Source organism: Panthera pardus, unplaced genomic scaffold (assembly GCF_024362965.1).
Source record: "Panthera pardus isolate Hobbes unplaced genomic scaffold, ASM2436296v1 HiC_scaffold_26, whole genome shotgun sequence".
Lineage (NCBI taxonomy): Eukaryota > Metazoa > Chordata > Mammalia > Carnivora > Felidae > Panthera > Panthera pardus.
In genome coordinates, this window is record NW_026526832.1 from 39,841,848 (window position 1) to 39,859,403 (window position 17,556).

A 17,556-nucleotide genomic window follows, 5' to 3' on the forward strand; every position below is an offset into this window, starting at 1 on the left:
TCTCCTCATTTGCCTGACACACTTCGCTGATGCCCATTAACACTTCTCTGTTATTGCCACAGACTCGATTTAATGAGCTTCTCGGAATTTAGAGGTTTGCACCAGAAACAATAGCTTTAAATCTGAGACACCTCGCCCTCTCCACTTTCTGATATTCTGTCCGTCTTCTTTTCAACAAAATAAATTCTCTCTTTACAGTATGCTTGAAATGATCTGGGTATTTTCTTTGCCAATTAGAATGGTCGAGAGTTCCCAATCCTGAGACAATATTGCAGAAAACCCGGATGGAGAGTTCACAAATTCAAATTTTGCATGAATGCAGACGATCTCTTTTGTGGTTCTTCCCCTAAAATAAAATCAAGGTGACATCTGAAAGAGTCCTCGTCATCAACAGACTATGTTTCATTACGAATGAGTCCCATTATTTCCAAGAAATAGTTACACATCCAAAATAGTTCTCGCCTATTAAATTGTTTCTTAATTGCACCAAAGTGTTAAAAAGGCAGTAATCTTACAAATTGGCTGGTAACTGGTCAATCTAAATATTAAGTGCACTTACTTTTACCTTCAAACCTAGAGTTGTATTTAAAACTGTTAAAAACCTTGGATTTCAAAGTGGCCTAACTAGACGTGTAGAAGCATTTTCTGCTCGGCCGGCACGGCCTTTGCAATCAGTGCCGCTGGCACGATGGACCGGTGTCTCCTCGCGAGCAGCTCCATACTCAAAGTGGGGTGCTCGGCGGTGAGGGGGGCGGCATGAAGGAGAGGCGGCCGTCGGCCCCTCCTCTCTCCTGTCAGTGATGCCCTTGTGTTGTTCTGTCCTTTAGAAAATGAACCCGAAGGAGACCTGGTGAAGTCACCTGGGCAGGACATCTGGAGCTCTGACCTTCCGGGGGAGCCGACCGGATCCAAGGAGCACCCCGGGCGACAGTGCAGGTACCCGCCGCGGCAGCTCTGGGGCAGGTGCGTGAGCGTCCTCTCCGATCGCCGCCCCGAAACACTACTCTTCCCGGCTGGCTGGTGCTTCCTGGCCTCGGGGGGCTGGGGGCGCTGTTAGAAGTCCCGTTGTGCATCACCCCCAAGCAGACCATTCGTGCTGAAAAGAGCCGTCTGCAGTTAAATTAGATGATGCATTTGTTGTTCTTGCCACTAGAACTGTATAGGGTGGCACGGGCTGTGCGTCCTTCTGGGTGCTGGGAGGGTCCTGGGGATTGCTGGCGGGGAGGAAGTGGGACTGGGACCCTCAAAGGGAAACGCTTCACTTCGAATGTTGCCAGAAATTCCGCAGCCGCTGCAGCACTGGTTTGCAAAGTTCCTCAGTTGCGGTGTGGAGAGCTGGGGGTGGGGGCTGGCCCGCGGGAAGGGGGTGCTGCCCGGGGCAGCAGGTTCTCCTCGGGAATCTCGTGCAAGCCGGGGGCCGGCATGACCATAACGTGTGCCTGGAGCTGACGTCAAAAGCTCCGGTGTTACTTTCTCAGTACCCACACTCGCCAGTCTGTGTTGCGCATGTGACTTTGCTGGAGGAGAGCACGAAGCTTCTGGGGGGGAGGTAGTCTCTTGGGACGCTCTACGGGGGAAACTCGGGCCTTTTAAGGTTCATGCGCTGCGGTGATGCGTCCGTGTGCCGCCCAGCGGGTGCTGCCGCCTTCGCGGGTCTCGGTTGTTCCGTCTTGTCGGCTGCCCCCTGTTCGCTCTCCCTGAAGAGCCCACCGCACCCACTGGTTGTTTAATCGTCACTTCCCCAGACTTTTAAAAAACCTACTCACACTGAACGTTAAAGTCCTGCTGACTTCAAAGTCAGTTACGGGCTCTGAAGCGTAGGTGTTTCGTATCCATAACCCTGTTTTGTCCAATCCCGCCGAGTTTTACTCATAAGTTGAAGAATGTTTCATGCAATGTTTTGTGTGGGTCTAATCTTTAAATGCGGATTCGCTGAATTGGCGTCTCTGGCTCGGAGTTAAGTGTTCACACTTACGTGACGATCATCAACGCATGTCCTCTACGGCAAACCTCTCCACGAATTTGCGTCCTATAAAGCGTTCCGACGCCCACCTCCCCACGAGTTTGCGAAGTGACACAAAAAGGGGCCGGCTGGTTTTCAGAGCGAAGTCCATCTTGACATTCAATGCTCTTGGCTTTGAATGGGCTTCTCAGTCGAAGAAGGCCGTGGGGCACTGAGAGAGAGGTGCACGCTTTCCAGGTGGGCGGTCGGACTTGTTCAGAGCAGATGGGGAGACTCCGGGGTTCCAGCAGGCCCTGGGGTTGGTGGTCTGGGGGGCAAGGTGAGTGTGGCCGCCGACAGTCCCCAGGGGCCTCCAGGCCAATCGGGTAGAAGTGATAACAGCAGGAGTGCACCCACACTCCCGCGATTCACAGCGGAGCGTTTCACGTACGTAATCTCATTCAGTCTTCTCTAAATGTCAACATCTCCTGCCTGCAGAGCTTTGGCGATAACACGCATGAAGCCGTCGTGAAAGAGTTGTGCACAGCAAAAGCGACGCTCGCATTTACCCTCTGCGGCTCCTGGATGTTTCTTCTCCGCTCTCTTGTCCTTTAAAGATTAATGTCTGGCCTTGAGGGGATCATCAGTGTGTATTTGCTGTGTGTGTGTCATAAGTACTTGAGTCCCTGGGTGATGAAATACAGCGGTAGATTGAAATAAACGGTGCAGCATTCCAAAATGGAAGCACAACGCCAGTAGCTTCCAGAAACAAAGCATAAATCTTCACATGATCATCTATAACGTGAAAACGTAGAAACCATCGTATTGCATAGACGGGGGCGCACAAATTTTTTCTGCAGAGGTCCTGACAGCAAACATCCCAGGCTTTGAGGGCCACACGGTCCCCAGAGCAAGTACAGCACAAGCATTGTTGTGGGAGAGTCGCCACAGGCCATCCGTGAACACATGGGCGTGGCCGTGTCCCTGTAAAACTTCATTCACAAAATCAGCAGCAAGGGAATTTGGCCCTCAGACGGTAGTTTGCCGATCCGTAGTAAATACGTGAATTGAGATGTCCTAAGTAATCATTTTTGGAAAACAGAACATGACTCTTACTCTCTCTTCAAATTTCGTTACTCGCAAACTCACACAACAGTGTCAAAAATCAGGCTCCGCCAGCACGTTGTTCCACAGACGAGCGCGTTGCCGCCGTGCGAGCCAAGTAGTCAGGGTCGAGCTGGGACAGAAGCTGCCAGAAGGCCAAGGACAGCAGGCAGCTCTGTCTGGAGAAGTCAGGGCAGAACACGACGCCTGAAAGATTTGGAGGAGAGAAAACGTTTCTAGTATCTTCAGGCCGACATCAACCCGACCACCCAGAAATACCTTTACGTCCTCCTGAAAATTGGACGGGATGTAAAATCACAGGTGTCCAACTTAGACACGCAGGGAGTTATGTGTCAAACCCCAACGCCAGAGGAGAGAGAATCCGTCGGGGACCCGGCGATGCTTTTATTCTATACAAATTTCCATTACATACAACCCTCACCACAGTGTAGGTGCTGGGCTACAGGGCAGAGCAAACCGCACAATTTGGTAAAATGTGTCCATCCAGTCTGTCTTCTGAAATACACCATAACTCCAAACCAAAAATACAGAGAACACAGAATAAAATACCGAATACAAAAGAGAATTATTTTAAATTGCCATAGATTTGACATCAGAAACTTGATGAAGGGATTAATCTCAAGAAAGACTTTAATGACGCCATAGATTATGTTTTTAAAGGGCTGTTTTATGAGTGTCTCAAACCTACCTTATTTGGGATATGAATTAGTAGTATAAATCATTTAAGTAAAATGCAGAACATTAATTGATTTTTTCCCACTGAAACGATTTGCCAGAATGCAGGTATCTTTAAAGCAGCACTTTGACAATTCATAAATTGTTTCAGAATAGATCAGAACAGGAGACAATGTGTGGTAGAAAACGGCAGAAACACCAGTCACAGACATGTTCTAGCAGATTCACCCTAAGTAGTTAAGCAAAGAGAGGTCTGCTGGTCTCACACGTCATCAGTGTTGGGCAGAAATTTGGGTAAAAAGTTGGAGGCAACCAGAGCAGGAAACAAATCCTAAGCCTAGCACACTATCTCTGTAACTTTGGAGGACGTACTTAACTCTGGGAATCTGAGCCTCCGTTTCCCCACCAGTAAAAGGGGCATAATGCGTAGTTTCTTCTTAGCAGGACCATCACAAGGATTAAATGAGATATAAATCACTGCATTCCGTCCTTGAAACAGAAGGTGTTTTAGTATGTAAAGTATCTGTACTTCTTTTGAAGTGGGCAGTGGGCTGCCTTTACATTTCAGACAGATGTACCCTGATTCCTTTCCAGATTGTGACACCCTGAGGAGCAGCACCACCAACTGGACCCCCGGTTGTGGGGCCTGGGGGTGAGCATTAGCAAGGGCTCAGCTAGACCCAGGCTCCCTGACTTCTTGGAAGGAGCTCTGGTAGAGGGAGAGCTGTTGGCAGGCAGCAAGGCCAGGAAAAATCCAGAAACGCGGCAGGGGCTTCCCTCTCCGCCCTGGCGTCTTGTACCCAGAGTTCTTTGGCGTCAGCTTGTTATTCTGAGCGCGCGGGTGTCCTGACGCAGGGACGTGTCTCGTTCATACCCCAGCTCTTCGCACACGCTGGCCGTGCATCGGGCTCGACGCTGGTCTTGTCTGCGAACGAGCGGGTTCTCGTGCTGTGTGAAGACGCGTTATTATGTGTTTGTGATACAGACAGAGCGGGTGTGGAACAGCCCCTCGTGCATGTCAGTGCGTGTGATAAGTGGGTACAGACTCTGCGTTGTGTCCCGACGTTTATGTAACAAAAGTATGAAGTACACACACACATACACATGTACACACAGGTACACACACACACACGCTTTTTTTTTTTTTTTAGCTGGGACACAAAGGTGGCAGGAGAGTTGACTTTTCCCCTTGAGTCATTCTTCACGGACTTTCCAGCCATGTGCACGGAGCCCTACTCTAAAGGAAATACTGCACATCCTTGACCTTTTCCGGCAAACCCCCTGCTTGTGTGCAGCCTTAGCCGGCGCGGGCTCCCCTTGCTTTGCCTGGCCCACACCGTCCCGCGAAGGGCCTGGTCATAAGTCCGCAGACGCTGTCCCGCTAGGCTGTGGCCTTCTGCTTTCTCGGGCTTCCGGTCCTCTGTTTGTCACAGGCACAGGTGAAGCGAGGAGACTCAACTGACATTTCCAGGAAATAGATGCCTATTTCCTTAATAAAATGAATTGTCAAATCAATTATTATAAATATCATTCATTCCCATCAATGTGTGATTTTGTGTGTTTGTGCAACACATTTTTGAGTCAGCTACAACACGCCAGACATTACCGATGCGAAACATGGATTCTAGAACTCTGCCACCAAGTTGTACACGTTTAACCCTTCAGTGGACAGGGGTGCACATACACCAAAAGGTAAAAAAAACCTAACCACACACCGTGAAAGGTCTGGAAGAATGGCGTGTATAAAATGGTGGCTCATAATGCCGAAAATCCAGCCCCAAAGCGGGTGACTCGAAGTGTCCTGGAGAACAGGGTCCTGGAGAATTAACGCCCGGGGCCATACTCCCCCGGGCTGTCGGGGGAGGCTGCCGACCCACTTTTCTGGGAGACGGGGTATTCTACGCTTGGCACCAGCCTCAGACCCAGTGGTCTGGGTGAGGGAGGCGAAGGGGGAGAGGCTTTGGACTCTGTGAGTTCAGGTTACGCGCTGTGGACCGTGGGGACTGCGGGTGAGTTTAAGGGGAGACGTGTCTGGCCTTCCCTTGACGAAGGTGCGTGAAGGGTGGGTTAAGAGTGAGGCTGGAAGGGGACCGTCGGGCGTCCGGGGTCGTTGAGGGTCTCAGCCAGGGCAGGGCTGGTTGGGACGAAGGGGCAGGTGTCTGTGAGGGCCACGGGGTGTGGGGGCAAACCAAGGAGGTGGTGACTGACCCCTGGAGGCGTGACTGCAGAGCACGGGACGGGGCGTCCACTCAGATGCCAGAGGCACAGTGTCGTCCCCTGTGACACAGGTGGACGGCTTGCCACGGCCGGGGCTGCCGATGACGGCATCCAGCACCGCCTGTGACGCCCGGGGCCGGCTCGCAGCCCGAGCTCCGCAAACCACACTTACTGCCGTCACTGCTCATAAGGAGCCGACACAGGCTTTGTCCTAAAGATTAAGGCGCAAACAGTCTGATTTACATCCGTGCTGTGTGCTCCCCCACTCAGATCAGAGGGTCTTTGCTTCCCGTGCAGCCGGGTAGAGAGGAAGGAAGGCCCTCTACAAACGGACGTACAAATAAAAAGCAAGGAGCAGAAAAGAAGCAGAAATATGAACACACATAGAAACATTTGCTGGTATTTGCATAAAAGTTCTAGGAGGGTAGACGAGAGAATAGGAATGTTCACGTGAGTCTTTACTGTACGTAAACAGGCGGGTCTGAGGGTGGAGTTTTCTCTTTTGTTTTTACTTCATTTGTTTCTTCCTTTTGCATTTATGTTTGCACCATGCGAGTGAAGGAAGGAGACACGGGAAGGGAAGGGATGGACGGAGGGGACGGCGGGGACCCGAGGCAGGAAACAGGACGGAGGGCAGGCCCCCTCCGGCCCCCTGGTTGGCGGTCCCTGTGCCCTGACTCATCTGCTCTCCCACGCTCCTCCCCTAAAATCTTCTCCGTTAAAATTTGTCTTACAAAAAAATCTAGATCATTACTTATTCACTTACTCGGTAGTAGAAATTATAATCTAAAGTTTCAAAATTGTTAAAGGAAAATATCCCCTAAAGTAACATTCAGGAAATAACCATGGATGAGAACAAATGGAAAAAGTAGCATCTATCGGAGAAGACGTTCTTTGGATAATGAAGGGAAAGTGATTTGATGCCTCAGCTACGTTTTAGACACTAAAAGATCTACAAAGAACCTTTATGGATAACTGAGGGAGACGTGAAAGGAACTGTGCGTTTTATGATACGGCTGGAACGGTCTTAACTCCCTTCCTTGTTAACGTTACACTTAGGTTACGGAGGAGAACGTGGATGTTTTTCCCTGAGGGACACGTGTTGAGGGTCTAGGTGTGAGTGGCCACGATGCCGGCAGCCTACTTTCAAATGGTTCAGAGAAACGTGTGCATGTGTATCTGTGTGCGTGTGCACACGTGAGGGGCAGAGCACGTGTGGGGTGTGTCTGTGTGTGTGGTTCACGCACCCCCTTGGCAGTGTGTCTAGTGTGGTCCACGAGGGCACGAGGTGAACGTTTATTCCTCGCACCTGCAGGGCCGCCCGTGAACTCTGAGGGAGGGTGCTCACCCCTCACGCTGCACTCGCTCGGTTAATTAAAGGAAACCTTATTGTACCAAGATGCTCCCAAGGTGATTTGCAGACAGGGGAGCCCAGGATACAGGGCTCCCTCCTTTCGAGACACAGTGCGCACGCGCTCCTGAAAAGTCCGTGTGTCATCTGGCGATACCTTCTCTCTCTCGTCACGTGCTCTGGAATCCTAAGCAAAATGTCAGACTTTCACGGCCACCGGGCTTCTCTTCACTCATTCTCACACGGAAGGCAGAAGGGACCGCAAGCGGGTCTCCACTGCAGGACTCCAGACAGAGCAGAAAACACACACATCGTGGGCCCTCAGCTACCCGGGAGTCGGGTGCTGGGGAGCTTGGGGAGCGTGGACCCACACAGGCCAACGGGGGAGCCACGGAGGGAGACGCTGTGATGTCCACACTCTTCATTCCGCGCCGTCCAAGCCTCCTTCACCCGGGCAGCGGGCATCAAGTCAGCACAGTTCGACTAGAAGAGACGAACACTGATGGTGCTGGAAAGTGGTACCTCAGGAGTTTCTTTAAAAGATCTAAAGTAGCTGAAGTGCAGGGAGGGAGGGAGGGAGGAAGGAAGGAAGGAAGGAGGGAGGGAGGGAGGGAGGCAGGGAGGGAGGGAGGAAGGGAGGAAGGAAGGAAAGAAGGAAGGAATGAGAGAAGGAAGGAAGGGAAGAAGGGAGGAAGGAAGGAAGGAAGGAAGGAAGGAAGGAAGGGAGGGAAGGAAGGGAGGGATGGAGGAAGGGAGGGAGGGAGGAAGGGAGGAAGGAAGGGAGGAAGGAAGGAAAGAAGGAAGGAATGAGAGAAGGAAGGAAGGGAAGAAGGGAGGAAGGAAGGAAGGAAGGAAGGAAGGAAGGAAGGAAGGAAGGAAGGGAGGGAAGGAAGGGAGGGATGGAGGAAGGGAGGGAGGGAGGAAGGGAGGAAGGAAGGGAGGAAGGAAGGAAAGAAGGAAGGAATGAGAGAAGGAAGGAAGGGAAGAAGGGAGGAAGGAGGAAGGAAGGAAGGAAGGAAGGAAGGAAGGGAGGAAGGAAGGAAGGGAGGAAGGAAGGGAAGGAAGGGAGGGAGGGAGGAAGGGAGGAAGGAAGGAAAGAGAGAAGGAAGGGAGGGAGGGAGGAAGGAAGGGAGGGAGAAAAGGAGGAGGAGGGAGGGAGGAAGGAAAGAGGGAGGAAGGGAAGGAAGGAGGGAGGGAGGAAGGAAAGGAGGGAGAAAGGGAGGAGGAGGGAGGAAGGAAGGAAAGAGGGAGGAAGGGAAGGAAGGAGGGAGGGAGGGAGGGAAAGAAGGAAGGAAGGGAGGAGGGAGGAAAGAGGAAGAGGAAGGGAGAACGATAAAAGAGAAAAATACGGACATGATTCTGGGGAGAAACAGACGGACAGAACCTGCCTATCTGCACGGCCTCAAGTGCTCAAAAGCATTTCTGATCCTTATAATAAAGCAAAATAATCACCTAATTAGCCGACTTCGCCGCGAAGGGCTAGATTGTGCTCACTGTCCTCTGTCCAGTATCCATCAGAAGATCGCATTTACATAAAACATTTGGGCGCATCTTTAAGTTATAAAAGCCGCGTGTTGCCGCCGGGAGGGCACAGACTCTGTTCGCCGCGTGGACAGCGCCCGTGTAGATTCCAGGACCGAGAAACGTCCCGCCTCTTCCACACGCACACTCTGGACTCTGTTCCCGGTTTTCTCGCCCATCGCGCACCGGCAGTGATCCCTCGGCAGGTGCGGGCAGAGGAGAGGACAGCGTGCGATGTCACAGTCATTCGTCTGTTTGCCTTGTTTAGTTTTTGGCGTCTCACCACCACAAGCAGATGATGCAAATTCTATCTCGGTTATAAATCCTTCAAATGCTTTGTCAGAAACTTGCAGCGAATGCCCTGCCCTCACGGAGAACACGAGCGCGTGTACCTTGGGCAGGTGTGACAATGGTCGCCCTCTCAGCACAAGCAAGGTGCTGGTGAGGTCCCCGCGCCCCAAGAACGTGTGAAGGGGGCAACCCAAAGAGCCCCACGCACCTGTCGGAGTGGAAACGTGCAGGGAGCCGCCTGAGAGCGGCGGGCTATCCCGGTGGCGGTAAATCTCCCGAAGTCGTCAGGAGAGACCAGGCTATTGAAGAAGTAGACCCCAAGCAGGAGTGGATCCTGGGACACGGTGGATCCCTGGCTCGTCCCGCAGCCCGAGGCGGGTCGGGTGGCCCCTTCCTTCTGTGGCTCTGACACGTCGGATTTGTGGCCTTCCAGAAAGCCGTGGGCCGTTGAGGGTCGTGCAGCAGGGGCGGGGCCGGGCTCTCCCCCGGAGCTGGAAAGCAAAGGCGGGGTCCCGATCCTGCCTGGAGGAAAGCCGGCAGTGGAGACCCCCTCGCTGGTGGACCCAGGACGGGTCAGCGAGGCCACCGCTGCGAGGCCCATCCACCGACACAGACTGCCCAGCCCCCCCCCCCCCCAGCGACCCTCGCCCGGGCTCCGTCCCCACAGTGCCGCTCACACTGTCTAGTGTCCCCACCCGTCTGCCCGCCAGGGAGGGACGAGGCGCCTGCTGACCCAAGTCTTCGGGTCCCGGTGTCATTTGTCCCTCAGACGCCTTCCGATGCATTCTCCCCTCAAAAGTCAGTCTGTGAACTTGGAACTGGTGTCTGTGAGTCCGTCCTGAGAGTGAACCGCCCGAGCGTGGTGAGCGGCGCCCAGCCCTGGTCCAGTTTTCCAAGAGCAGCTCCAGGAGAACCAGCCAGGGCGACGTTTCTGACGCAGACGTGTGATCGCCACTCAAGACCTTCCCACGAGAATTTCTAGGAAGAAGGCCTGAATACACCATTTCTAACCAGCACCCCACACGGTCTCGTGGACGGTAATGAGAAGCCGCTGCCCTAAATGCCAGAGCCGGTTCACGGAGTGGGTGAGTCCCCACCCGGGCCCGCTTCATTGCCAGAGGCCCGTATGTGCACACACACTCTTCCTGTCGCCACCCGCGACCTGGCAAATGTCATTACTCCTCCTTGTCTTTTGTAAAGGACTTTTTAGGGGCGCCTGGGTGGCTCGGTTCGTTGAGCGTCCGACTCTTGATTTCAACTCAGGTCATGACCGTAGGGTGGTGGGATCGAGCCCCACATCGGGCTCCGCCCTAAGCATGGAGCCTGCTTAAGATCCCCTCTCTCTCTCTCTCAAAAATAGAAGAGTTTTTACTGCTTTTTCTTTCTGCATTTTACTTTCTTGTGAGGAAAGACTTAATACGTGCACAGCGGCTGCGGGCCTGAGGGCACGACGCGGTGCTCCGCGGACGCCCAGGCCCATTTCTGCCGCACACCCTCACCTCTCGCCCCTGCAGACACGGCCACTCGCCACAAAACTGCGTTAGGGTGTAACTGAAGCGTCTAGAATCGCTTCAGTCCGGATTTCTAGGATCTGAAGCCTCTTTTTGTGAAAATGCAACCACCTACTCAACCTTTCCGTGAGTCTTTGTCATCGTTGAATATCCAGGGAGAACCCGAAGTCCCCAGATCCTCTCACAAATCTGTTTTTATAGTTTGTTCGAATTAGAATCCAAATGAAGTCTGCGGGCATCTTGTTGATGTGAGAACTGAACGCCCCTTCCCTACGCCTCTGCCCCCGGAGCCTGTTGGTCCTGAAGCTGGGTCGCTTGTCCTGTAGAGGGTCCCACAGCCTGGACTCTGCTGGCTTCATCCCAGCCCTTTAATATGCTCCTCGGACCCCTGTGTCTCCTGCAAGCTGCTGGTTAGACTAGAGACCTAATCAGGCTCAGATCTTTTCTGTGAGTAGCTCCTTATTTCGTCACAATGAGAAGGAAGCACATAGAATACGTCGGATTGGCTCCGTCCACACACTGTTGGTCTGTGAGTACCGTGTTTCCAGGTTAGCAGCCTGACCCTCCGTTAGAAAGTCACCCGTCAACCCTGTCACCTGACGGTTGAAAATGAGGCTCATTGGCCCTCGCTGCCTCCATCCACCGTTTTGTTAGGTTGACGACGTGGCATTCTGTCGTGTCTCCTTCGTTGTCGGCCGGAATGCTTCCATTAAGAAAATGTTCCTTCATCAAGTATTTGGCTCCTCTTGTATACAAAAGTGACATAAATCCTTCCTTCTCCTTATCCCCTTTCCCCATGACAACAGCCATCTCTTTCGACGACTGTAAGTTCTAGGAAGTGAGAAGACATTTAGTACAGCAAAAATCTGGTATCTCACGAGGTTTTGCTGCTGTGTGCAAAGCTTAGAGCCTTTCTTACGTACACACCAACAGTGACGATGATAAGAATGAGAACTAGCATCTTCCGAGATTGAGATGTGCGTGTGCTGTGCTGCGGGCACGTTATCGGCCACACGGAGGGTGCAGGCGGTTCAGGTATCAGTCCATCTGATCGGTTACCTGGGCCGAGATCGCTGGGGCTGTAATGCGCAGCCAGGCCCGATCCCCGGCCACACCTGCTGTGCAGTGACCGAAGGGAGCGTCCAAGCCTTCCGTGGCTTGCTTCTTCCCATCTCCTGAGGCACGCTGAGCCCCTGCAAGAACTCGAGAACTTGCGCCTACAGCATACACGCGGGCCGGTCGGCACAGGCGCCCTCGAGGGCAGGGCCAGGAGGCACCGCCACCGGGGACCGTGGAGCACCCGCAGAGGCAGCGACCCGCACGGGACTCCACACAGACCACCTGTATGTCCGGCCCGGGCTGACGAGCAGGCCCACCCGTCAGCGTGGGGACCGCCCTCCCATTTCCCCGAGCGCTAACCTGGACATGCATCGTGGCTGCGCCCGACTTTGGGGCAGGAGCCCTCCATGATCCCACAGCCCCTGTGCCGGCTGCTCGGGAAAGTCACCTGTCCTTGGTGGCGTGAGACAGGCGTGGGCCACCTCCTCCTTCCGTGGCAAAGGGAGTTCTCTCAGACGGCAGCGTAGGCTTCTCTCACTACAAAGGCTGATTCTGTCGGCTGACGGTGGTCCCAGGGCAGTGGGAAAGGACCGGACACCCTCTTGGTGAGTGTGCAAATGGCTGGTTCTGCCGGGAGTCCTTCCACGCCAAAGCCCTCTGCCCCCGGCGCTCCCGTGGACGGAGTGGCCCTGGTTCCGCCTGTCCTGTGGCCTGTCAGTGGGTCACTGCCACGCTCCGCCTGCCCCCCCTGCTGACGTCAGTGCCTCGACACACGGTTCCGAACGCGTATGTGGGCGCACGTGTGTTTGTGTCCGCACGTACCCGCGTGTGGACACGTGTGTGCACACATGTGCTTGTGTGCCCGTGTGTGCTGTGCGTGTGGCAGGGGGGCGGGGAGGAGGGGGCAGGGCCCTTGCTGAGTAAGGAGCCGTGTGTGTTACAGAAACTGCAGCTGGACTCCGCCCACGGCCCCGCTCTCAGCCGCCAGGCGCGAGGACGAGGGGGAAACGCGGTGCACACGGGCGACGGGCCCCGCGGGTCCGGGGAGGAGCGGCCCAGGGGTGACAGCCCGGAGCACGCGCATCGCTGGGGAGGCGCCCGCGTGCCAGGCATGCCGTGTCACACGTCCTTGGGAATCTACCAAACCTTCCCTTACAGATTCTTTTCCAGGAAACAACACAGGGAATAAGAAGCGTTCCTTCTGTTTTCCTTTCGGAATCTGACTGGCAAGGGCCAAGGCGTGTGCAAGTCTCATCTCACCGGCAACACGCCAAGCCCCCTGGCCGCTCTCCACTCCGCCTTGCCGGGCGGATGTGGCCGAGGACGAGCGCACCCCGGGGGCCGTGACGACCTCGACGCGGCGGCCAGAGCTTCCGGCCCACCCAGCCTGCATGAGGGCATCACTGCGGAGAGCAGAGGGGAAGGGGCCAGGGTCCCAGAAGTGGAGTGAGTATCCTGGGGGTGGGGCCTGTTCAGAGCTCCAGTCGCCTCCAGTCTGCTGCCTCCCGGTCAGCTGCAGTTAGAACGTCGGCGTAAAACCCCGTCCTTCCACAGCGGAGGCCCCGACGGCTGCCTACAAAGTCCCCAGGACCGGCCAGTGTGGCAACAACCTCAGCAGGAAGACGTAGTTCAGCACCAGCTGATGTGTCCTCTTAAAATCCAGTGACAACAAAGCCTGCACAGCCCGTAAGAAGAGCAGACAGAGTCACGGGAAGGGAGAGGATGCACGTTTCCCCCTCATCTCCTCTCGTTTGCGCGACGTGTGCATGGCCTGACCCTCTCGTGGGCCTCTGACCTGGCGAATGAAACAGGTGACGAAAAAATCGTGGTCTTTGTGACAGCGGCCGTGCGACCGGAACGGCAGCCAGCGAGCCAGCCCCAGCTGCGCCTGCCTCTCGCCCCTGCCGCTTCCCTGAAAGTGACGGGAACGTCACAGTAATAAGATGATGCCGTCTGATGGCTGCTGGACGGCGGTCTAGTCCAAGGGCACATTAAGTTTGCCTGATTACCTGGTACAATTATGAGCCACCTGATATGTTCCTGTCAAGGAAGCAAAGTCAGGGGGACCGACGATGTCTTCTATCTGCCTCGGCCACTTTTCCTTCTTAAAGCCTTTGCACGCTCGAGTGAACTATGTAGTGTTTTCACTACACACTTTCAGCACCTGGTTCTAAAAGCTGAGACGCAGCCTAAGAAGAAAAGTAACAATTGTTCCTACGACTTTAGGCAGAGCACTGATCTGCTTCATTATCTAGTCGGTAAGAATGTCTCCGATCCCCGTCACGGCACCAGTGTCCCAGCAGGACGCCATCCAGCGGCCCACGGGGGCCCAGGGACACCCGGGGTTTCCTCCCAAACTGATAGAGACAAAAGGCAAAAGAGAAAAGCTGTTTTGTTTTTGTTAGAAACCTCGGCAAGGTCCAGCTAGAGCTGCCTTGATTTTCCTCATCTCTGGAGACGGTCTTGCTGCCTGTGTCTCCGCAGGGTCTGGGGCGGGGGGGGCAGAGTCCTTATGGGGTTCCTCATGTGATGTCAGCCATGGGGGTCCCTGAGGGGTTCCTCCTGTGACGTCAGCCCTGGGGGCCCATGATGGGGGTTCCTCGTGTGATGTCAGCCCCTGGGGTCATGCTGGGGGGTTCCTTGTGTGATGTCAGCCCCCCACGCCGCCCCCCACCCCCGCCCCAGAGCACCCTGCAGTCACAGTCCACAGCTGGGTGGGATGTACCTCCTCAGCCCCCTCCCCACCTGGTTAACTGAAGGACACAGAGAAAGGAGAACAGCAATGTTACCCTCCTTTGGGAAGGATGGAGACACTCGAATGACTCCAATGAATTGAGTGCAATAAACTTCTAATCTACGTTTAATTTTTAAATGAGACCTTTATTTCAGACTTGCTCGTGAGAATTGAATAGGGTGAGTTTCACTGAAAATATTCTACATAAAGACATGTAATTCTCGGTTATTTACATGTGCTTCTATATCCTTTTGAGAGCAGACGACTCCTTTTTTGGCCTAATTTCCAGAGGGGAATGCTGTCTTGAGCAGGGTGTCACAGAGGATGGCGAGGTGGCATTTTCAGGGAACCGTGGTTCTGTCTGGTGAATCGGTGCTTTGCGCCCTCTGGTCCTTCAGGATGTAGGTGTGGCTGTATCCACTTTACCACTGATGACTCATTTCTCCCCGACTGCCAGGTCCTCAGGACAGCCCCAGCCCCCACGATCTGCCTTCAGACTAGAGCTGGGAACACAGGAGGTCCGGAGTCCACGAGCTAAAATTCAGAAATATCCCCCTGGGAGAGTTTGCCAGCCTGCTTATTACAAATTTGTTTATCGCATTATCAGGTTTTATTATGCAGCTTAGAAATCTACTTTGCACAAAAGAGCAACGCATTTGAGACAATCATAATCTTTTAAAATTGACTTATCCATCCTTTCTGCACCAGACACCCACTATGTGATTTGTTGGATATTCTCACTGGATCACTTTTAGGGTCTAGAATTAGTATCATCTCCTTTAACACAGGAGAGGAGTCAGGCTTAGCGAGAAGGGGTCACACAGATGGTAAGTAATGGAACAGGGTTTGAAATGCCAGATGCCTGGAACCAATACTCATTGGCGGAAGTGAGACACGATATTTACAGAAAATGAGGTTGTAAAAAGCTGATATTAGAATTGAAAGAGCGAGCAGTGCGGGCCACTGAGAGAGGACACGGGTGGCTCAAGACTGTTCCATAACGGGTCACAGCCGCGCTCGGGAGCACCAGGCACAAAATGTGTGAAGTCACCAGCAGAAGGCTCTGTGGTGGTCAGTGTGCCTGAGTGGTAGGAAACCAGGTTTAGAAATCGAAGGCAATGTGTCGCCGTGGAAAGGTCGAGGCTTCCGAGTCGCACAGACCAGGTGCAAATCCTGACTCCAGGGCAGACTGGTTCGGGCGAGTTTGACGTGATTATAAGGTAGGGGTGGGCTGAGAATGAGTGGCCCCGACTGCCTTCCTGCCGTGATGTCCGATGCAGTGGGCCATCAGCACGCAGTAGGAATTCACAGATGGGAAAACGTTCCTGTCTCTCATTGCCTATCTTAAACAATAGGCTTTCAGAAGGACATTTGGGTCATGTCTAAGGGTCTGGAAGGTCACAGACTTCACTCCTGTGGCCAGAAGTCCCATTCATGTTACCTTAAGACTGTTTGACATCCAACAGTGACACAAAGCACCAGGACAAAAGTGCCCTTTCTCAGACACTTTAGATATTTGGCGATTGCAACACAAAGGATTGTTTTTAATTTACCAATTCTAAAAATCCAACCCAATACTTTTTGGAGAAAGTTGTCCTAAGAGTTACGAAAGCACCTGTAGTGTTCACTTTATTCTTTAGGTGATCAATCAATCAATACCTTACGAGTTTAAGGCGGCAACGTGGGCTTCTTTTAATTTTCCTAGTTATTGAGTTAATGAATCAATTAATCTGAGCGTTATGTAGGCAGCGTGGCTCACCCAACCGGCGGTGAACGGGTTCCCAACCCCAAGGCTAAGACACCTACCGGTTAGAAGGGTTTCGTCTTTCTCCAGTCTAATTAAGCGTCATCACCTCCCCCACCGGCACAAGCATGTCCCTGAAAGGCAGAATGCAGTCCTCAAATTGGGGTGTTTATCAGTCTCTGGTGCCTCCACTAAGCTCCTCACAAAAGTAGCTCACACAAAGAATGTTCCAGACCCTTCCACTCACGTCCCGCCCTCACAGTGGCCCCAGACCCTCTGTCTTCTCTCACCAGCACCCCCAGCACCTACCACCCGTTTTCAACATACCAGCCCCGGGGGTAGGCGTCCTGTGTCCTCGTGTGTTGGGGGGCTGCCCTTAGGGGTGTCGTGTGCTCTCACATGTTGGGGGATGCCCTTGGGGGTGTTGGGCGTCCTCGCGTGCTCAGGGCCCCAGGAGCAGTTCTTAGGCGGTGCAGCTGGCTTTCCGTCCACCCGTGGTCTGCCTGTGCTCACCACGCATCAGCCTTCCCGACGGGCTCACCGTCCTCTCAGAACCCACCCGAGCTCGCCGACCCCACAAGCTGAGCTCTGGTTCCCAACCAACAGACATTTTGTGACTTCACCCTGATGAGCCTCCAGACTGTACCCGATGCTCCTGGTCCCTTTTCACGGAGAATCCTCTTCCTTTCCACTGCACCCCCAGGCCCCTCTTCTGTTGGCTTCCCGTGTCCTGGCGTCCCCGTCCCAGCCCGCTGCGGCCCCGCTCTGCGCCGGCCCTGTTGTCTCTTCCACCCCGGTCCGTGGCGCCCCTGCATGCTGGGGACCCTTGAGTCTGCGCCCCCGGCTCTGCCATTCCGACCAAGCTCCACACTGTAGATCTAAGAGCATGTTGACCTGGTGCCGCCCGGATGCCCCAAATGCAAAGCCTGAACATGGCCACGGCCTTCTGCCAGGCTCCTCCTTCTGTTTGCTGTGAGCCAGACAAGCTGGAATCGGGGGCCTGTCCCTCCTCATCCTCACGTCGCGTGGCCTTCTAAGGTCGGTGCCACTTGCCACTTAGTCTTCCCCACCCCCCGCCGCCCAGCAGTGCCCTACACCCGGGTAGGATCCTGTCACCCCTCCCCGCGGCCTCTCCAAGGCTCCCTGACCTGTGTTCCCTGGTTCAACCCTGTGTCCCTCAGGCCCTCCTCCCACAGCCTTCACGATAATCCAAATAAAATAAGAATGCATCCGTGCCTCCCTTGCTTGATGTCTTTCAAAGCATCCCTGTCACCGATGGGATCGAGTTCCTTAATAGGGTCTGCGGTTTATGATCACCTGGACCCGCCCACCTCCCCAGTTGCCACTTTGCACCGTGTGGCAGTTCGGCCACCTGCCACGGCCTGT

At 54.0% G+C, this 17,556-nt stretch overlaps 1 protein-coding gene across 15 annotated transcripts in view; it reads left to right on the plus strand.

Annotated features, from left to right (window-relative positions):
* Positions 1-17,556, plus strand: part of MYT1L (myelin transcription factor 1 like) — a 427,147-nt gene that overhangs the window by 139,214 nt on the left and 270,377 nt on the right. For 14 of the 15 annotated variants that reach the window (XR_008418137.1, XM_053891207.1, XM_019435814.2 and 11 more), the window contains exon 3: positions 828-963. The gene's annotated coding sequence lies outside the window, so the exon portion shown is untranslated. The remainder of the gene's footprint in view (positions 1-827; positions 964-17,556) is intronic. The other variant, XM_053891205.1, reaches the window with a different exon arrangement.